This window comes from Ovis canadensis, chromosome 1 (genome assembly GCF_042477335.2).
Source record: "Ovis canadensis isolate MfBH-ARS-UI-01 breed Bighorn chromosome 1, ARS-UI_OviCan_v2, whole genome shotgun sequence".
Taxonomy (NCBI): Eukaryota; Metazoa; Chordata; class Mammalia; order Artiodactyla; family Bovidae; genus Ovis; species Ovis canadensis.
This window is the reverse complement of record NC_091245.1, coordinates 8,031,053-8,053,443: the sequence shown is the minus strand read 5'-3', so window position 1 is coordinate 8,053,443 and position 22,391 is coordinate 8,031,053. Positions and strand designations below refer to the sequence as shown.

The 22,391-nt window shown below is 42.6% G+C and overlaps 1 protein-coding gene and 1 pseudogene across 3 annotated transcripts in view; both read left to right on the top strand.

The window, feature by feature from the left end:
* The window catches only part of LOC138437624 (UDP-glucuronosyltransferase 1A1-like), a 131,814-nt gene that overhangs the window by 38,963 nt on the left and 70,460 nt on the right, over nucleotides 1-22,391 (top strand). The window lies entirely within an intron of this gene.
* LOC138428397 (UDP-glucuronosyltransferase 1A3-like) lies at nucleotides 3,153-5,367 on the top strand (annotated as a pseudogene).

Here is a 22,391-nt window from a genome sequence, read left to right as displayed (position 1 = left end):
CCATCATGGGTTTTTTGCTTGAGGGTGTTCAATTGTAGGAGGAGAGAACTGGCAAACTGCATTTATTGCCCTGATACTTCATCGAGGTTTTGTCTTGGAGAGGTATTGGGTGTGGTCACTGGAGACCTCAACCCCAAAAGGAAGCAGAAGTTTCCGAGAGGTTGAATAAATAGAGTGGAAGGGAGACAAAACCGGAGAAGTCGGGCTCTCTGTGATCAGAGAAAGGAACAATTGAGCCCAAGTTTCTTGAGATGGAGCTGCGCTGACCAGAAGCTGGGGCCTGGGGTAAAGTGGGGGGATGTACAGAGTTGAATGGCATGTGAGATAGGTCCTCAGCATGGGCCACTGAGGGCCTCAAAGGCTAGTGGTGGGGGCTGGAGAGGAGGTCAAACTGAGCCACGAGCACAGTGAAGGTGGCGACAGGGATGCTGAGAACTGAGTCAAAGAGGAAGGGACTGAGCACATCACAATGCCTACCGCAGCCTAGTCACCACACCCTGCATTTCTATGGTGCGAGCTATGGCTTTTCAGAGTCTGCTTATATTAACCCTGAATTATTGTTGTTGTTGTTCATTTGCCAAGTTGTGTCCAACTGTTTGTGGCCCCATGGACTGTGGCACACCAAGCTTCCCTGTCCTTCACTATCTCCTGGAGTTTGCTCAAACTCATGTCCATGGAGTCAGTGATGCCATTCAACCATCTCATCCTCTGTCTTCCTCCTGCCCTCAGTCTTTCCCAGCATCAGGTCCTTTTCCAATGAGTCAGTTCTTCTCATCAGGTGGCCAAAGTATTGGAGGTTCAGTTTTAGCATCAGTCTTTCCAGTGAATATTCAGGGTTGATTTTTCTTAGGATTGACTGATTTGATTTCCTTGCTAACCAGGGGACTCTATGGGGTCTTCTCCAGCACCACAATTTGCAAGCATCACAATTTGAGGTTGGAGTGCTGAGCACCAAACAATTATGGTCCAACATTCATGTCCGTACATGGCTGCTGGAAAAACCGTAGCTTTGGCTATATCTACTTTTGTTGGCAAAATGATGGCTCTGCTTTTTAATATGCTGTCTAGTTTTGTGATAGCTTTTCTTCCAAGGAGTAAGCGTGTTTTAATTTTGTGGCTATAGTCGCCATCCGCAGTGATTTTGGAGCCCAAGAAAATAAAATCTGCCAGTGTTTCCCCACCTATTTGCCATGAAGTAATGCACTGGATACCATGATCTTAATGTTTGAATGCTGAGTTCTAAGCCTCCTTTTTCCGTCTCCTCTTTCACCCTCATTAAGCGCTTTCATTCTTCTTCATTTTCTGCCATGAGAGTGGTGTCATCTGGATATTTGAGGTTGTCCATTTTTCTCTGGGCAATCTTGCTTTCAGCTGTGATTCAAGCTGTGTGGCATTGATGTACTCTGCATATAAATTAAGTAAGGAGGATGACAATATACAGATTTGACATAATCATTTCCCAATTTTGAACTAGTTTGTTGATCCTTGTCCAGTTCTAAGTGTTGCTTCTAGACCTGCATACAGGTTTCTCAGAAGGCAGGTAACGTGGTCTGGTATTCCCATCTCTTTAAGAATTTTCCACAATTTGTTGTTATCCACACAATCAACGGCTTTAGTCATGTAGCAGAAGTAGTTTTTTTTTTCTGGAATTCCCTTGTATTTTCTATGGTCCACTGGATGTTGGTGATTTGATCTAGTTTCTCTGCCTTTTCCAAATCCAGCTTGTACATCTGGAAGTTTTTGATTCATATACTGTTCAAGCCTAGGTTGTAGGATATTGAGCATTACCCTGATCACATGTAAAATGAGCACAGCTGTCCAGTAGTTTGAACATTCTTTGGCATTGTCTTTCTTTGAGGTTGGAGTGTAAACTGACCTTTTCCAGTCCCATGGCCCTTGCTGAGTTTTCCAAATTTGCTGGTGCATTGAGTGCAGCACTTCAGTGGCATCAGTTTTAGGATTTGCAATAGCTCGGCTGGAATTCCATCACCTCCAATAGCTTTGTTTACAGTGATTCTTCCTAAGGCCTGCTTGACTTCACAGTGCAAGATGATTTGCTCTAGGTGAGTGACCACAGCTTTGCAGTTATCTGATGATTAAGACTTTTCTTGTATAGTTTTGTGTAGGCTCCTCTGTCTATGGGCTATTCCAGGCAAGAAAAGTGGTGTGGGTTACCATTTCCTACTCCAGGGGATCTTCCGACACCCAACCTAGGGACTGAGTCCATGTCTCTTGTGTCTCCTGCATTCGTAGGAGAATTCTTTACCACTGCACCATCTGGGAAGTCCTGAACATGAACTATAAGATGTACTAAAGATCCAGAATAATGCGCAGTTCAGTCCCCACACAGAGCCTGCACGGAGGCATGGGGCTGGTCTCTCCTGTCCAAAGTGAAGAGGGCCATGGAGCCTGGGGTTCTCTGAACCCCACTGTCATTACAAAGAGCTGCCTTGCCCATTGATGATTTAGATAACAGGATGTTCTATTCCATGAGGCAGAGAAAGATTTCTCTAGCAGCCCTTCTGTGGTTGTCCTTAAGTATTCTTCCAGAAGTTTCCATATCATGCAGCTATTCGGAGAGACTCTCTCCAGAGCAGTGCATGAGGTGTGCAGCGTGTAACAGGAACAAACCAGGGAGCCACCATCCTCTCCCTGCTGAGAGAAGAATGTTCTCGTGATGTTATGTTTCCCTGGATGTGCTCCGTGTTCACCCATGATGGGGGGAAAGAGTTTGAAGAGATCCCAGATAGGGTCACATGCAGCAGCTGTTCTGGATGGGGACTGGGGCAGAGGTGACTCCTCAGAGTTCATTCCAGTGCCAGAGAACACGGTTAACAGCGAGGTAGGAGGAGCCCAAGGGAATGGACAGGCACAGTCTTGCTTTGGGTCTTGGATGAACAAGACAGTGAGCTAGAATGGCCCCCAAACAGAGCAGTAAGTCTTACTTTTTCCCAGGAAAGGGGAGTGGTCTTCCTTGGGTGAATGCACAAATGATGAAACACAGGTACGGACTTATTCTGTAAGGATTAAACAGGGCACATTGCCCTCCAATGACATGCCAGTGTTGGCAAGTGACTCGATGACAAGGCAAGGAAACAAATACAGGCCGCCCAGGCCCAGCAGACAGTCAGTTGCTTCTGGTTTGTGCGGAGATGGCCCTGGGACTGCAGCTTCAGCGGCAGGTGCTGGCTGGACTCCTGCTGTGTGTGCGTCGGGCGATGGGCCGAGGCTGGGAAGGTGCTGGTGGTCCCCATGGAGGGCAGCCACTGGCTCAGCATGTGGGAGGCCGTGCGGGAACTCCACGCTAGGGGTCACCAAGCAGTGGTCGTTGCTCCAGAGGTGAACCTGCACACCAAGGCAGAGGACTTTTTTACCGTAAAAGTCTACGCTGTTCCCTACACACAGGATGAGTTTGAGTCCATCATGAGGACTCATATTCATGTGTTTTTCCAAAGAGTACATTTTCTTACAATGTTTTGGGAAGCTATGGCAACTTTGAAAAACGTGTCTTTACTCTTTGCAAGATCTTGTGAAGCACTATTGCATAACAAGGACCTGATCAGAGACCTGAATGCCAGTTCCTTTGATGTGGTTTTAACAGATCCTTTTAACCCCTGCGGGGCAGTGCTGGCTAAGTACCTGTCCATTCCTGCTGTGTTTTTTTTACGATCTCTTCCCTGTGACTTAGATGCTGAGGGCACAGCATGCCCGAACCCTTTCTCATATGTTCCTCGGTTGTTAACAAGGAATTCAGACCGCATGACATTCTTCCAAAGGGTCAAGAACATGCTCTACCTTCTGGGCCTGAAGCACATTTGCCAGGCTGCTTTCACTCCTCATGCACGTATGGCCTCTGAGCTTCTTCAGAGAGAGGTGTCACTGGGGGAGATTCTTGCCTCTGGATCCGTGTGGCTGTTCAGAAGAGACTTTGTGATGGACTACCCACGGCCGATCATGCCCAACATGGTGTTCATTGGGGGCATCAACTGTGCCAACAGGAAACCGTTATCTCAGGTGTGTACTGCTGCTGTTGTTCAATCAGTGCTCCCAGTGGAGCACATGTTTTATTAAAAAGCTTTAATTCGATGTGCTTCATTATATACTGATCTACCTAAAGATTTCCACCTCTCCTCCTCCCAGCAGTCTTTTTGAGCTAAATTTGTTCAAGTGTACCAGTAGTGTAGTAAAGGTTGTGATGGTCTTTGAGAGGAATGAAAGGTAAGGCTGAGGGTCTGTAACAGGATTGACAAGCCATGTGTGATTCAACCGTGATTGTCCTTTTGAAAAGCAACTGTCATAAAGTTTGTTCAGTTTTCTCTTGCTGAGGGAGAACAGAGAACATGAGCCCTGAATTCATCCATCAGGGGTTGAGGGTGTTCAATAGGAGGGAGGAAGATCTGGCAGATTGCATTTGTTGCCCTGATAATTCAGAGTAGTTTTATCCTGGAGGCGATTGATGTGTGGTCACAGACCTAAACCCCCCAAAATCAGAAGTTTTAGAGAAGTGGAATAAATTAATTGCACGTGAGACAATGCCAGGGAGAGAAGTTGGGTTTTCTGTGATTAGAGAGAGAAATAAGTGAGAACACTTCTTCAGAGATGGAGCTGTGCTGATCAGATGTCTTCTGGCCGGGAGTTGTGGTCTGGAGTAAAATGTAGGGGCATACAGAGTTGGATTCCGCAAAGAAAGGTCATCAAGGTGGGACATGGAGGTCATTAAAGGCTAATTGTAGGTGCTGGGGAGGAGCTAAAACTGAGCCTATGAACATAGTGAAGGTCTGGACAGTGATGCTAAGAACTGAGTCTCAAAGAGGAAGCATTTGTTATGAGGGCTGACCACACTCACAAAGCTCCCCCAGGTCACCACACCCCAAGTTTCCATGGTGGGAGCTATTGCACTCCTAATGGTTTCAGAGTCTGCATATGTTAATCCTGAATATGCAAGCTTAAGTGAAATAGGACTCTTGTGGGCAGGATTTGTTTTTTTATCCAGTGAATCAACCATCTTTTTTGCCCTCTTTTGTCACATGTACTGAATTTATTTTAACTTCCCTGACTTTAGGCCTCTTATAGTTTTTGTATTCTGATTTGTACATCTCTTTTCATTAATGTATTTATTTTTGCACAACTCTAACTTCATTTTTCTTTATTGCTCACACTGCAAAGTTTCATTCTACTTTATTTCGTCTTCATGCAATGCATTTGTCCAATGATGAAACATGTATGTATCTGTGAGATTTGTAAAAAGTGAATGTGAGGAGGTGGTGTTCTTTTTAGTTTTTCTATGTGAGTGTATTTTCTAGGATTAACTGCATTGGTTCAAATCTTCACTCCCATTTTCCTAGCTGCATGACCTTGACTGGGTGAGTGAACCATGAAGAAAGTGAAAGTTGCTCAGTCATGTCTGACTGTTTCTAACCTCATGGACTGTACAGTCCATGGGATTCTCCAGGCCAGAGTACTGGTGAGTGGGTAGCTGTTCCCTTCTCCAGGGGATCTTCCCAACCCAGGGATTGTCTCCTGTATTGCACGCGGATTCTTTACCAGCTGAGCCACAAAAGGGAAGCCCAGAGTTGACCATTCTGACCTTAATATTGTCACTGTGAGCACTCAAATAGTGTTTATTATCATTACTTAAAATATGCTCAGTAGGAAAAGTTGTGTCATTGGAGGCATTTAGGAAAGTTTCTGCCAAATGAAAGATTACTTACCCTGAAATTCTCAAATGTTATACACGATAAGCACACTCTTACCATTTTTGTTCCAACTAAATTGATTTTACTTTGAGATTTCATCAGTCTTATTTATTTGGTATGTTTTATCCTTAGAGGTGACTCCTTTAAATGTTTATGGAAAAATTTTCACAATAGGAAAAATAAAATTTGTAATATTTTTGTTCCTTCTCCTTCATTAGTTTTATGATGGGTTGAAATATTTTATGGGTCCTCTCAAAGAAAGAACTTTTGGATTTGCTCATTCTTTTTACTATTTTTGTTTTCTATTACATTAATTGCAACTTATTGTTTTTGTTGATGATATCATCTTGTTTCCTTTGTTTTACTTTATAGCTGTTTTTCTAATTTCTTGTGTAAGCATTAAGTTCCTTTATGTTTTCTTAATAATGAAGAACTGAAGGTCATGGATAAAACATTCTCCCATTCTTAGATTTTGGTATAAATGGCTTTCATTTCTTTTTTTTTAACTTAAATGCATGTTTTTGATTTCTTTTTTAAGTCAGTGCATTTTTTAAAATTGAGATTGTTTCCTAACTCCCATATTGTTAACATTTGTGGCAGCCATCTTTTTGTTATCTTTTGCAATTATTTTGAATTATAATCAGAGAATGTTTCTGTGGAGTCACTACTTTAAAAAATGTTACTAGGGTCCTTTATAGTCTAGTACAGGATAGTCCAATAGAAATCGAATGCAAGTCCCATATGTCACTGAAAGCTTTTTAGTAGATATACTAAAAAAGGCAAAAAGAGGGTTGAAATTAATTTTAATTATATGTTTTACTGACTCAAATATATAAAAATACTAACCTTTAAACATATACTCAATATAAAAATTTCAGATACTTGTTTGTTTTGTTCCTTTCAGTTTTATTGAGATATAGTTGACAGGCTTCCCTGGAGGTTCAGACGGTAAAGACTCCTCCTGCCATGCAGGAGACCCGAGATCCCTCCGTGGGTCGGGCAAATGCCTTGGAGAAGGGAATGGCTACCCACTCCAGTATTCTTGCCTGGCGAATTCCATGCACAAAGAAGCCTGGCAGGCTACAGTCCATGGGGTTGCAAAGAGTCAGACATGACTGAACAGCTCACAGTTTCGCTTGTCACTTTCCTGTAGAAGCTTATGGTGGACAGCAGAATGATTTGACTTACCTAGATCATGAGACGTTTACTAAAACAAATATAGTGATCACCCATTAGCTCACATAGACACAAAATTAAAGGAGTTAATGTTGTTAATGCTTTCTGGAGTTATTTCTCCACTGATCTCTAGTAACGTATTGGGCACCTACCAACCTGGGGAGTTCATCTTTCAGTGTCCTATCTTTTTGCCTTTGCTTATTGTTCATGGGGTTCTCAAGGCAAGAATACTGAAGTGGTTTGCATTCCCTTCTCCAGTGGACCACATTCTGTCAGACCTCTCCACCGTGACCTGTCCATCTTGGGTGGCCCCATATGGCATGGCTTAGTTTCATTGAGTCAGACAAGGCTGTGGTCCACGTGATCCGATTGGCTAGTTGTCTGTGATTGTGGTTTCAGTCTGTCTGCCCTCTGATGCCCTCTCTCAGTGCCTACACTCTTACTTGAGTTTCTCTTACCTTGGACTTGGAATATCTCTTCATGGCTGCTCCAGCAAAGCGTAGCTGCCGCCCCTGACCTTGGATGCGGGCTAGCTCCTCGCAGCCGCTCCTGTGCCGTTGCAGCCTCTCCTGTGCTCAACATTCAGAAAACGAAGATCATGGCATCGTCCCATCACTTCATGGAAAACGGATGGGGAAACAGGGGAAACAGTGGCTTACTTTATTTTGGGGGGGGGGTTCCAAAATCACTGCAGATGGTGATTGCAGTCATGAAATTAAAAGACACTAACTCCTTGGAAGGAAAGTTGTTGCCAAACTAGACAGCATATTAAAAAGCAGAGACATTACTTTGTCAACAAAGGTCCATCTAGTCAAGGCTATGGTTTTTCCAGTAGTTACACATGGATGTGAGATTTGGACTATAAAGAAAGCTGAGTGCCGAAGAATTGATGCTTTTGAACTGTGGTGTTGGAGAAGACTCTTGAGAGTCTCTTGGACTGCAAGGAGATCCAACCAGTCCATCCTAAAGGAGATCAGCCCTGGGTGTTCATTGGAAGGACTGATGTTGAAGCTGAAACTCTAATATTTTGGCCACCTGATGAGAACAGCTGACTCATTGGAAAAGACCCTGATTCTGGGGAAGATTGAAGGCAGGAGGAGAAGGGGATGACAGAGGATGAAATGGTTGGATGGCATCACTGACTCAATGGACATGGGCTTGGGTAGACTCCGGGAGTTAGTGATGGATAGGGAGGCCTGGAGTGCTGTGGTTCATGGGGTCGCAAAGAGTTGGACACAACTGAGCGACTGAACTGATACTGAATGTTGTTAATTACATCCCTAGTGTTTATTTCTCGTATAGCTCCACGTTTGTACCCTGAGACTGTCTGCATGCAATCCTCCTCCCCGCATCTCCTGCCGCTGGTAGCCACAAATCTGGTTTCTCTTTCTATGAGCTTGCTTTTGTAGCATGGTTGGCCTGCAGCACTGTGTTTCTTCCTGTTATGCAACTTAGTGTTTCAGTACTTTGATCCACTTCAAAATAATCACCACCATAAATCCAGCTGTGATATTCATCATAGAAATGTATTACATAACTATTGACTGTATCTCTCACACTCCTTTCATACCTGTGACATTTATTTTGCAGCCGAAAGTTTGTATTTTAATCCCCCTCAGCCTTCTCTCTCCTTCCCTCACTCTCCTGCTTTTTGTCAACTACCTGTTTGTTCTCCATGAGTCTGTTTCTGTTCATTTGCTTTGCCTTTTATTTTTCGTATATAAGTGAAATCATGCAGTATTTGTCTTTCCCTGACTTATTTCACTAAGCCTGATACCCTCTGGGTCCATTCATGTTGTCACAAATGACAGGATTCCTTTCTTTCTTATGACTGAGCAATACTCGGTAGCCAATATTCTCGACTGTAGTAAACAAGGCTGCAATGAACATAGGGGTGTCTATATGTTTTCTAATTAATGTGTTTTGGGGTATTCTTTTGGATAAATACCCAGGAGTGGAGTTGCTGGATGATATGACAGTTTTATTTTTAACTTTTTAAGAAACTCCATACTGTTTCTATAGTGACTGCAACAATTTACATTGCCCACAACAGTGCTCTAGAGTTCCCCTTTCTCTACATCCTCGCCAACCTTTGTTATTTACTGTCTTTTTGATAATAGCCATGCTGACAGGTGTGAGGTAATAGTTCATTGTTGTTTGATTTGCATTTCTCTGGTGATTAGTGATGCTGAGCATCTTTGCACGTGCCTATTGGCCCTTTGTATGTCTTCTCTGGAAAAATGTCTCTTTCAGTCTCAGTCCATTTTTAATCATGTTAATATTATTATTTTTTTGTTTATACTGGCTTGTATGATTTCTTTGTGTCTTTTGGATATTAACCTATTATCAGATATATTATTTGCAAATGTCTTCTTCCATTCCGAAAGTCACCTTTCCCTTTTGTTTGTAATTTTCTTTGCTGTTCAAAAGATTTTAGTTTGATAAAGTCCCATTTGTTTATTTTACTTTTCTCTCTCTTGTCTGAGGAATCATATCCCCCCAAAATGTAATAGTAATATTATTAATATTAATAGTAATATTAAAAAAAGTTAAAAAGGTTACTGTCTTATGTCTTCTACCCGAAGTTTTGTGGCTTTAGGTCTTTAATCTATGTTGAATTCATTTTTGTTAATAGTGTGAGAGAGCAATCCAGGTTGATTCTTTTGTGTGTAGCTGCCCAGTTTTCCCAATACCATTTACTGAAGAGGCTATCTTTCCCCCATCGTATATTATCACCTCCTTTGTTGTAGATCAGCTGCAATATAGATCTGAAGTTACTTCTGCTCTATGTTCTGGTCCACTGATATATGCGTCTGTTTCTGTGTCAGCACCTCGCTGCTTTGATCACTGTAGTTTTGTAGCATAGTTTTAAACCAGGAAGCGTGATTCCTTCATTTTGACTCTTTTTAAAAAAACTGAAATGTAGTTAATTTACAACGTCGTGTTAGTTTCTGTCATACAGCAAAGTTATTCAGATATATATTCGTTTTCATTACAGATTAATACAAGGTATTGAATATAGGTCCCTTTGCTATACGTAGGAACTTGCTATTTGTCTCTTGTATGTATAGTGATGTGTAGCTGTTAATCCCAAGCTCCTAATTTAACTCTCCCCTCTCTTTCCCTTTTGGTAATGAAAAATTTCTTTTCTATGTCAGTGAGTCTGTTTCTCTTGAAAAATGAGTTCATTTGTATCATTTTTTAGATTCCACGTATAAGTGATACCACATGACATGCCTCTTTATCTGACTGTTTCACTTAGTATGGTAATCTCTAAGCCCCATCCCTGTTGCTGCTCCAGTTCTGTTCTTTTTTCTCAAGATTTTTTTGGTTACTCAATCTTTTATGCTTCCATAAAAATTTTAGAATTATTTTTTCTTGTTCTTTGAAAAATGCCATTGGTGTTTTGATAGATACTGTGTTGAATCTGTAGCTTGCCTTGGGTAGTATGGTCATTTTAATAATGTTAGTTCTTTCAATCCATGTATCCACAGTGTATCTTTCTATTTGTTTGTGTCAGCTTCAATTTCTTTCATCAGTGTCTTATAGTTCCCGGTCTTTAACCTTCTTAGATTTATTCCTAGGTGTTACATTCTTTTTGATATGATTGAAAATAGAATGGTAATATTATTAACAATTTCTTTTCCTGATAGCTCATTGTCAGTGTATAGAAATGCAATAGATTTCTGTATAATAATTTTGTAGGCCTTAATATTACTGAATTCACTGATGAATTCTAATAGTTTTTGGTGGTGATTTTAAGATTTTCTATGTGTAGTATCGTGTAATCTGTGAAAAGTGACAATATTACTTTATTCTGTCAACACCAATCCCAGAGCTTGTGTCATCCTGCTGTGCCAGGGTCCAGCCCCGGTGATTCCAGGGTAATTCAAAGAGGGGATGGAGTCAGAGTCCTAGGAATTAATTGCTTAATTAAAGATATGGAGGGAGATTAGAAAGAAATAGTGTAGTAGGAAAATATTAGTGGAGAAAAAGAAGCTGAATAACTTGGTTTACGTGGAAAACCAATAAAACTCCAAGACAAGGAATTTGCACCATCTATGTAGGCCACCAGCACCCACTTGAATAGCGGAGGGTGCCCCGCCTTGGGCTCCCTCTTGTGTGGGTCTTAGAAGCCAGGGCAAGTAAGTAGACATGGCGAGCCTCCGCACTCCGATAGGAATTCAGCCAGAAAAAAAGAGAACGAGAAAAGACCACATGGGGGAAACCAGTCTTTCCAGGAACTGGTCCGTTTTCTTCATTTTTCAGGTTCACTTATATACTTTTTGTTATATATAGGGATGAATACAGAGTCACGTGGGGTCAGCAGACCTGACCTTTATCAAAATCAGGTGCTTCATATAAAAGTATACAGAGGTCTTAGTGGTTTTACATCATGTTCTGGACATGACGCCTGCTGACATTTTATGATCCTTTCTTTTCTGATAACGGTCAGTCAACCAGAAACTTATTTTCCAGGGGTGATTTTTCTTAAACCAGGCACCACCCTCTGAAGGTACCAGATAAATTTGCATTCCTGTAGGGTGAGGGTGTTGTGGGTTACAATTAAGAAAGGAATTTACTTAGCCTAAGGTTTAACATGATTAATCTTAAAGGTTAATACTTATTTCTCCTATATGTTAGTTATATTCATTATAAGGGCAGGGAATATGGAGATTTAGCAGCAAACACTGGCCCAATAAATGAAAAACCCTTCACCAACATGATTTTTATCTTTAAAAAAACCCAGTGCTAACTAAGACTTTCAAAATACTCCAAACTCTCTGTGCTGTGTATAGTTGAGAGGTTATAAACAATCATGTACATAGTAGCAAGAGTGTGGATAATCCTGTCACACAAGCTAGTCTGCCAGCAGAGAGGTTTGACCCGAGACACCATTGTATCACCCAGGAATTTTTATTAACTGGAGCCGTAGGTTAACTCCTTCTCTGAGAGAAATGGTGGGGGATGGCGCCCCGTAAAGTCAGAGGTGTAGGTGAGAGCATAAAGCAGTAAAGTAGGCAGACTCTGGTTTTGGGGGTAGATGCTCAGGAAGAAGGGGTTTCCTGAGGCTCGATCCCGCCTTTGCATATGCCGAAGCCTCCTTCCTCACGACCTTTGCCATGGGCGGAGTTCCTCATGCTGGGTCCTGGCACTGCTGGAGGGTAGGTGAGGCCCAGGAGCTCTGGTAGGCAATTCTAGGTCCCAGGTGGCTGAGAGCTCAGGGGATTCTAAGGTAGCTGGTCACTAGTGGATGGGTCTGCATCTCCACTCAGCCAGCCCTTTTACATGAGGCATCCTTGTACTGGTGTTGACAGGGTGATGGGTGGGGCTGGGTCCTGATACTAATGATTTCAAAATGGCACTAGCCAGCACAGTGTCACTGTTGGAGCTGAGCTCCCCCCAAACAGTTGGTGCCCGTATTTATACCTCAGAATGATCTCCGTCTCCTGCCTCTCTGGAAGGCTGTTTAAGTTCAGCAGGTGGGTCTGACCAGGCTCCTTTCTGACTGCTGCTTCTTCCCTGGTCCCTAGAGTATGTGAGATTTTGTGTGCATGCTTTGAGAGTGGAGTCTCTATATCCTACAGCCCCTGGCTTCCTGAAAGTAAGCCCCACTGGCCTTCCAAGCCCACCATTCTGGAAGCCCTTCTTCCCATTTTGGGACCCCCAGGCTAGGAAGCCCAATGTGGGCGCATATCCCTCACTCCTGAGGGAGAACCTCTGCAATAAAATTAACTCCCAATTGTGGATCGTCCACCCTGGGGTGTGGGTCTTGATTATACCATGTCTTCAGTTTAGTTCAGTCGCTTAGTTGTGTCCGACTCTTTGTGACACTAGGGACTGCAGCAGGCCAGGCCTCCCTGTCCATCACCAGACCCTGGAGTTTACCCAAACTTGTGTCCATTGAGTCAGTGATGCCATTCAGCCATCTCATCCTCCATCATCCCCTTCTCCTCCTGCCTTCAATCTTGCCCAGCATCAGGGTCTTTTTCAATGAGTCAGCTCTTGGCATCAGGTGGCCAAAGTATTAGAGTTTCAGCTTCAACATCAGTCCTTCCAATGAATACCCAGGACTAATCTCCTTTAGGATGCATTGGTTGGATCTCCTTGCAGTCCAAGGGACTCTCAAGAGTCTTCTCCAACACCACACTTCAAAAGCATCAATTCTTCGGCCCTCAGCTTTCTTTATAGTCCAACTCTTACAACCATACATGGCTACTGGAAAGACCATAGCCTTGACTAGATAGACCTTTGTTGACAAAGTAATGTTTCTGCTTTTTAATATGCTGTCCAAGTTGGTCATAACTTTCCTTCCAAGGCGTAAGCATCTTTTAATTTCATGGCTGTAATCACCATCTGCAGTGATTTTGGAGCCCAGAAAAATAAAGTCAGCCACTGTTTCCCCATCTATTTGCCATGAAGTGAAAGTGAAAATCTCTCGGTTGTGTCCAACTCTTTGCGATGCCATGGACTATACAGTCCATGGAATTCTCGAGCCCAGAATACTGAGTGGGTAGCCTTTCCCTTCTTCAGGGGATCTTCCCAACCCAGGGATCAAATCCAGGTGTCCTGCATTGCAGGCGGATTCTTTACCAGCTGAGCCAGCAGGGAAGCCCAAGAATACTGGAGTGGGTAGCCTATCCCTTCTCCAGTGGATCTTCCGAACCCAGGAATCAAACCAGAGTCTCTACAAATCTTCTTGTGGTTCCTTCTTTATATAGTTAGTTGTGGAAGATCTTTTTAGCTAGTCTTTGGTGTTTCACATCAGTATTTGCTCTGTAAGTTGTAATATTGGTGAGCCTGTTAGAGCAAGTGAACCCAAGGTCTTCCCAGTCCAACATCTTGGCCAGTTTCCTCAATATAAAATTTTTCTGGGTGGGGACTGGGACAGAGTGACTTCTGAGAGTTCAGTCCAGGCCTGTAGAGCGTGATTAGCAGAGAGGCAGAAGTTGATCAAAGGGACTGTGCCCATGCAGCCTTGCTTTGGGAATTGGATGACAGATATTTCAGTACCTAGAATGTTTCCTACCAGGAGCAGCAGAGTCAGAGGAGATTTTCCAAGATGAGGGAGGAAGGGACTTTCCTGGGGTGAAATCAGAGGTAATGAAACCCAGGCATGGACTTATCTTGTAATGATTAATATAGAGACGGCAAACTGCCCTCCAGTGCCACGCCATTTTGCTTAAGTGACCTGATGATAAGATAAAGGGATCAAACATGGGTGGCATAGCTTGGCCAGAGACTCAGTAGCTTCTGGTTTGTGTGGAGGTGGCCCTGGGACTGCAGCTTCCGTGGCAGGTGCTGGCTGGACTCCTGCTCTGTCTGAGCATCAAGTGATGGACCGAGTCTGAGAATATGCTGGTGGTCCCCATGCAGGGCAGCCACTTGCTTAGCATGCAGGGAGGCCGTTAAAGAGCTCCAGGCCCAAGGCCACCGAGCAGTGGCTGTTCCTCTGCAGGTGAATATACACACCCAGGCAGAGCGCTTTTTCACCAGGAAAATCTATGCGATTCCTGACACACAGGAAGAATATGATTCTATCATGAGGGGTCATATTCATCTGCTTTTTGAAAGATGATGTTTGCTAGCACTGTTTCTGGGAGCTATGGTGTCTGTAACGACTGTTTGTTTGCTCTCTGTAAGGTCTTTTGAGGGATTGTTGTATTCCAAAGACCTGATCAGGCACGCGAATGCCAGTCCCTTTGATTCAGTTTTAAGGGACCTTACGTACCGCAGCCGGGCTGTCTTGCCGATCCAGTTCACAGCAACAGCTGTTCCGCTGTATCCCACTTGCGCAATGTTTGTTGAACCCGTGGTAGGCAAGGCGCCAGCTAAGAGGCTGGAATAAGACTCAAGGAGCCGTGGAAACTGCAGGCGCATTTCTTCTCTTCTGGCTGGCACAGCAGCCGTAGCAGCAGACACGCTATATTCTCTTGTCTCGTGGCTGACTCAACGGACACAGCCGTGAGGTAGTAGTAATGCCATAGCTCTTTAGGTGGAACTCAGGCACACTGCACAAAGTAGCCCGGGACCAAGCAAGTACCTCCTGAGGCGTATGAGCAGTGCTAGACAACACGCTCAGCTGTTCAGTTCAGTTCACTCGCTCAGCCATGTCTGACTCTTTGCGACCCCACAGACTGCAGCAGGCCTGGCCTCCCTGTCCATCACGAACTCCCGGAGCTTACTCAAACTCGTGTCCATCAGGTCAGTGATGCCATCCAACCATCTCATGCTCTGTCACCCCCATCTCCTCCTGCCCTCAATCTTTCCCAGCATCAGGGTCTTTTTCAATGAATCATTTCTTCACATCAGGTGGCCAAATATTGGAGTTTCAGCTTCAACATCAGTCCTTCCTGAACTGGTTGATTAGCTGTCTTCCTCGCAGGGGCTGGCTAAGTACCCGTTGATTTCTGCTGTATTTATTTATTTATTGTGTTCCCTCTGTGTGGCTTAGATTTTGAGGGCATGCTGCTGGGAGTTCCCAAGTGAAACATACTTTTTATAAAAGTCTTACTTCCAGGTGCTTAATGTATATTGATCTTTCTAGAAGTTCCTACCTCACATTCTCCTTCTAACAGCCTCTGTTGCGGTGGATCGTTAAAGTGCTTGCAGTAGTGTAGTAAAGGTCGTGATGGTCTTTGAGAGGAGTGACAGTCAGGGATGAGGGTCTGCAATAGGACTGATAAGCGATCCTGTTTGTTATTCAACTGTGATTGCCCTTTTGTGAAGGCACTGTTGTAACCATTGTCCGATTTTCTCCAGCTGAGTAGGAGCATGTTTGTTGAGCTGAGAATCCATCCATCAGGAGTTTTTGCCTGAGGGTGTTCCATAGAAGGAGGAAAGAACAGCAGATGGCATTTGTTGAACTGATAGTGGTTTTGTCTTGGAAAGGACTGTGGTTGCAGGAAACCTGAACACCATAAGGAATCTGAAATTTCAGAGAGGTAGAGTAAGTGGAAGTGAGATAATACTGGAAAGAGAAGTCGGGGTCTCCGTGATCAGAGAAAGGAATAATTGAGCCCAACTTCTCAGAGATGGAGCTGTGCTGACCAGGACTTGGTGTCTGGAGTAAAATGGGGTGATGTACGGGGTTGGATTGGGTGTCATGTAGGTCTTCAAGGTGGGACACTGAGGTCATCCAAAGGTAGTGGTGGGGGCTGGAAGGAGGTAAACTGAGCCTATGAATGCAGTGAAGGTGGGGGCAGTGATGCTGAGAACTGAGTCTCAGAGTGGAAAGATTTGACCACATCACCAAATCTGCCCCAGCCCTGACCACTCCACCCCAAGTTTCCATGATGCGAACTACGGCTTTCCTCACCGTTTCACAGTCTTCTCATGTTAACTCTGGATATTTGGGTTTAATTGAAATAGGACTCTTGGGGGCAGGATTTGTTTCTTAATCCACTGAGTTAGCTGTTTTTTTTTTTTTTTTTTTGCTGACTTGTGTCTCATGTACTTAATTTATATTAACTTCCATGACTTTAGGTCTCATAGCTTTTGTATTCAATTGTGGGAAATCTTTTTATTGCTTATTCAACTTCATTACTGGTAATTGGTTTGTTAATATTTTCTATTTCTTCCTGGTTCAGTTTGGGATGTAGTCCTTTTCTAAGAATCTGTCCATGTCTTCTAATTTTTCACTTTATTGGCATATAACTGTTCACAGTAATCTCTTATGATCCTTTATATGTTTTGTGTGTTTGTTGAGACTTCACCTTTCTCATTTTGGCTTTTATTTACCTGGACTTCCTTTCTTCTTGATGACTCTGACTGAAAGTTTATCAATTTTATTTTTCTCAAATAATTAGTTCTTTGTGTCATTGATCTTTTAAATTTCTGGCTTAAGCTTTATGATTTTTTTTCTTTATATTACTTCTGGATTTTGGTTATTCTTTTTAGTTACTTTGGGTGTAATTTTAGGTTATTTCAGATTTTTCTTATTTCATGAGCGATGCTTGTATGCCTAAAAACATTCCTTTTAGAACTACTTTTACTGTTTCCCATAGATTTTGGATTGTCATATTTTCATTTTTATTTGTCTTGAGGTATTTGTTTAATTTCTTCAATGACCCATTGACTGTAACACATTGTTTTGCCTCTATGTGTTTTTGCAGCTTTTTTTTTTTTTGTAGTTCAGTTTTAGTTTCATAACATCATGGTTGGAAAAGGTGTTTGATATGATTTCAGTATTCTTAAGTTTAGTAACACTTGATTTGTGTGATTTATCAAGACAGATATACCATGTACACTTGAAAAGAATGTGTATTTTGCTGCTCTTGGATGGAATGTCTTGTGTATATATCTATTCAGCCTGGCTGGTCTAATGTGTTGTTTAGGACCAGTGTTTCCGTATTGGTTTTCTGTCTGAATGCTGTGTCCATTGATGTATGTGAGATTTTAAATCACCCCAATATTGTTGCTTACTGTCATCTTGTCTTTTTATGTCTGCTAATACTTGCTATTTGTATTTAAGTGCTCCTATGTTGGGGCCAGATATGTCTGCATATATCTAATGGTGGCCCACTGGTAGGTTAATCTGGGTCCTGGAGTCCCTGTCTGTAGAGCCCAAGTTTCCTGGAGCTGGTGTCAGTCTGCTGGAGGGTGGGGTGAGGTCCGGGGGTGTCCTGGGCTCGTGCTGGTGCACTGGTAGGTAAGTCCAGCTCCTTGGCACTGTGGTGCACAGGGCCTGGTCCTGGGCCTTCTGGTGGATGGGGCCAGGTCCCAGGTGGCCTGTTCTCAGAGGGTTAATGCAGCTGCCCTACTAGTGGATGACTCTGTGTCTCCACTCAACTAGCTACTTGACCTGGAGTATCCTAGTACTAGTGCTGACTAACTGATGGGTGAGGCTGCGTCCCAATGTTAATAACGTAGAGGGATGATCCAAACAGCACTTGCTGGTACAGTATCATTGTGGAAGAATGAAGCTCTCCAGAATTGCCGCTGCTCATGTCTATATCCCAAGATGATCTCTGTTTGTCTTTTGCCTTTCTGGAAGGTTCTTCAATATCAGCAGGTGGGCCTGACCCAGGTTCCTTTAGATTACGTCTTCCCTACATCCTAAAGTGTGTGAGATTTTGTGTGTACCCTTTGAGAGTGGTGGAGAAGGAAATAGCAACCCACTCCAGTACTCTTGCCTGGAGAGTCCCATGGATGGAGGAGCCTGGTAGCCTGCAGTCCATGGGGTTGCAAAGGGTCGGACACAACTGAGCGACTTCACTTCACTCGCTTCACTCACTTCATACTTTATCATTGGAGAAGGAAATGGCAACCCACTCCATTGTTCTTGCCTGGAGAGCCCATGGACAGAGGGGCCTGGCTGGCCGTGGTCCATGGGGTTGCAGAGAGTTGGACATGACTGAAGTGACTAAGCGCGCATGCATTTGAGAGTGGAGACTCTATGCCCTATGGCTCCTGGCTCTCCTAAAAGGAAGCCCCACTGACCTTCCCAACCCAACATTCAACCCAACCCAACCCAACCAGGAAGCTCCTCTTCCTGGTTCTGGACCCTCATGCTGGGACCCCAATGTGGGGTCATATCCCTCACTTCTTAGGCAGAAGGTCTGCAGTTGTAATTATCCCACATTTGTGGACTGTTTGCCCAGGGGTGTGGGTCTTGATTATACCATGTCTCCACCTCTCTTACACATCTTGTTGTCATTCCATCTTTACATATTTAGTTGTGAAAGATTCTTCAGCTAGTCTTCAGGTCTTTCTCATCAATGCTTATCCTGTAAATTGTAACATTGGTGTGCCTGAGGGAGGAAGTGATCTCAAGGTCTCCCCAGTCTGATATCTTGGCCACTTCTCTCAGTGTAAATTAATTAATGAGATACTTTACATTTTAAAATTTCATACAAAGTCTTCAGAATCTGGTGTATAGTTTAACTTACAGACTTATCAATTTATACTCTACATATTTCAAGTGCTCAATAGTCACGTGTAGCTAGTGGCTACAATAACAGCATATGATCACCATTTGTAAACATTACGGAGATAAACCAAAAGATGTATATTTTCATTTTTTGTTAGAAAACCCAACATCCCTAATTCTGAAAATGATGTCTTAAAATATTTCTTAATTTAACTGAATTTTTTCAATTTATGTTTAGAATTTTTTATAGTTTTCACTTTAAAAATATGGCTACTAGATTGGCACACAAAGTTTTGACCATTGTGTTTTATTCATAAAGTTTGCCTGTCCAAAATATTTAATTGTGGCACAATACCCCAGCATGATTTACTATCTTGACCATTGTATGTGTACAGTTTAATAGTGTTAATTATACACACAGTACTGTGCAGCCAATCTCCAGAATGCTTCATTATGAACAACTGAAACTCTGTACCCCTTAAATATCTCCCCACTTCCCTCACTCTGTAATTCTTGGGAACCACCACTTTACTTTCTGTTTCTATGAATCTGAGTACTCTAGGTTCCTCATATTAGTAGAATCATACAGTATTTTTCTTTTCGATACTTAGTATTTCACTTAGCAGGCTGGCCTCTGGGTTTATTCGTGTTGTGTATATGTTGTTCAAATTTCCTTTCTTTTTTAGACGGAATAATAATCCATTGTATAGACAAACCACAGTTTGCTTATCTATCTGTTCATCTGCCAGTGAACATGGGTTGCTTTCATCTTCTGGGTATTGTGAATAATGCTGCTATGAACATGGCTGTACAAATACGTCTTTGAGACTCTGCTTTCAATTCTTTTGGGTATATACCCACAAGTGCAATGGTTGGATCATCTGTTGTTTTTTTTTTTTTTCAATTTTTTGAGGAACTTTCATCCTGTTTTCCACAGCGGCTACACCATTTTATATTTTCAGCAACAGTACCTGAGGGGTTCAATTTCTTCACATCCTCTCCAAGGCTTGTTATCTTTCTTCTTTCTTTTATTTTTATGATAGCTATCCTAATGGGTGTGACCCGACATCTTGTTGAAGTTTTGATTTTCATTTCCCTAATGATTAATGCTGTTGAGCATCTTTCATTGCTCATTGGTCATTTGCACATATAACCCATGTCTAAGTCCTTTGTCCTTTTTTGAGTCAGGTCTTCTGTTGTTGACTTATAGGCGTTCTCTGTATGTTCTGGATATTAATCCCTTATCAGATATATTTCGTGTCCGACTCTTTGCGACCCCATAGACTATATAGTCCATGGAATTCTCCAGGCCAGAATACTGGAGTGGGTAGTTTTTCCCTTCTCCAAGGGATCTTCCCAACCCAGGGATCAAACATAAATATTTTCTTCCATTCTATGGTTTGCCTTTTTACTCTGTTGATAATATCTTTTGATGCACACACTTAAAATTTTTTCATGAAGTCTAATTTGTTAACTTTTCATTAACTATGCTTTGGTGTAATTTTCAAGAAATCTTCGTGAAATGCGAGAGGTTTATTGGTTTAGGTCTTACATTTATGTCTTTGATCCAAACTGAGCCGAACTTTTATATGGCATTTGTAAGAGTCCAAATTCATTGTCTACATTTGGACATTCAGTTTTCCTGGCACCATTTGCTGAAAGGACTGTCCCTTTTGAATATTCTTTGCACCCTTGCAAAAAATAACTTGACCATATATGTGAAGTCTATCTTTTTTAATTTGAAAAATTTATTTAAAAGTTGTGCGGCAAATATGTATGGGAATATTGATATGATAGGAGCTACTCCTATCAGAAGCCAGAAATGCTTTTTGTTCTTGTTGTTTAGAGCTAAGTTGTGTCTGACTCTTGTTGTTTAGAGCTAAGTGTGTCTAAGTTGTGTCTACTCAAAGGACTGTAGCCCAACAGACTTCTCTGTCCATGGGATTTCCCAGGCAAGAATACTGGAGTGCATAGCCATTCCCTTCTCCAGGGGATCTTCCTGACCCTAGGAACCTGAGTCTCTGCATTGCAGGTAGATTCTTTACCATCGGAGCTACCAGAGAAATGCTTTTAGGTGAATTAAAAATATATATATATATTTTTGTTCATAATAGAAATCCTGGTGACATTTTGCTTGATCTGCCATTACATCTATAGCTTAATTTGGGGGCAAAATCAAGAATGTCAGAGTGTTAAATCTCCCTATGCATGAGGCTGTATGCATCTTCAGTTATTTCATTCTAGTCTAGATGTATATTTCTAACTGTAGCAGAGAAAACACCACACCCCTTGCCAATCCTGTAAGTGCACCGTGTACCCTCAGTTGGTTCATAGTATCCATGTAGGTTGAGTGCCAAACATAGGGCAGCTGATCACAGTGAGAGAAGCCAGAAAGTTGTCCCATAACCTTAATGACATGCAGTTAAGAGCCAGACAATTAATAGGGGTCACTGAGTTCTTAGTGAGTCAGTTCTTATCAGGTGGCCAAAGTATTGGAGTTTCAGCTTCAACATCAGTCCTTCCAATGAACACCCAGGACTGATCTCCTTTAGGCTGGACTGGTTGGATCTCCTTGCAGACTCTCAAGAGTCTTCTCCAACATCAGAGTTCAAAAGCATCAATTCTTCTGTGCTCAGCTTTCTTTATAGTCCAACTCTCACATCAATACATGACCACTGGAAAAACCATAGCCTTGACTAGATGGACCTTGGCTGACAAAGTAATGTGTCTGCTTTTTAATATGCTGTCTAGGTTGGTCATAACTTTCCTTCCTAGGAGTAAGCGTCTTTTAATTTCATGGCTGCAGTCACCATCTGCAGTGATTTTGGAGCCCAGAAAAATAAAGTCACTCACTGTTTTCACTGTTTCCCCATCTATTTCGCATGAAGTGATGGGACCAGATGCCATGATCTTAGTTTTCTGAATGTTGAGCTCTAAAGCCAACTTTTTCACTCTCCTCTTTCACTTTCATCAAGAGGCTCTTTAGTTCTTCACTTTCTGCTATAAGGGTGGTGTCATCTGCATATCTGAGGTTATTGATATTTCTCCCAGCAACCTAGATTCCAGCTTGTGCTTCCTCCAGTCCAGGTCTTGGTGGAGAGTTCTGACAAAATATCATCCACTGGAGAAGGGAATGCAAACCACTTCAGTATTCTTGCCTTGAGAACCCCATGAACAGTATGAAAAGGCAAAATGATAGGACACTGAAAGATGAACTCCACAGGTCAGTAGGCACCCAATATGCTACTGGAGATCAGTGGAGAAATAACTCCAGAAAGAATGAAGAGATAAAGCCAAAGCAAAAACAACACCCAGTTGTAGATGGGACTGGAGATAGAAACAAGGTCCAATGCTGTAAAGAGCAATATTGCATAGGAACCTGGAATGTTCAGTTCAGTTCAGTTTAGTCACTCAGTCGTGTCCAAATCTTTGCAACCCCATGAACTGCAGCACACCAGGCCTCCCTGTCCATCACCAACTCCCAGAGTCCACCCAAACCCATGTCCATCGAGTTGGTGATGCCATCCAACCATCTCATCCTCTGTCATCTCCTTCTCATCCTGCCTTCAAACTTTCCCAGCATCAGGGTTTTTTCCAGTGAGTCAGCTCTTCGCATCAGGTGGCCAAAGTATTGGAGTTTCAGCTTC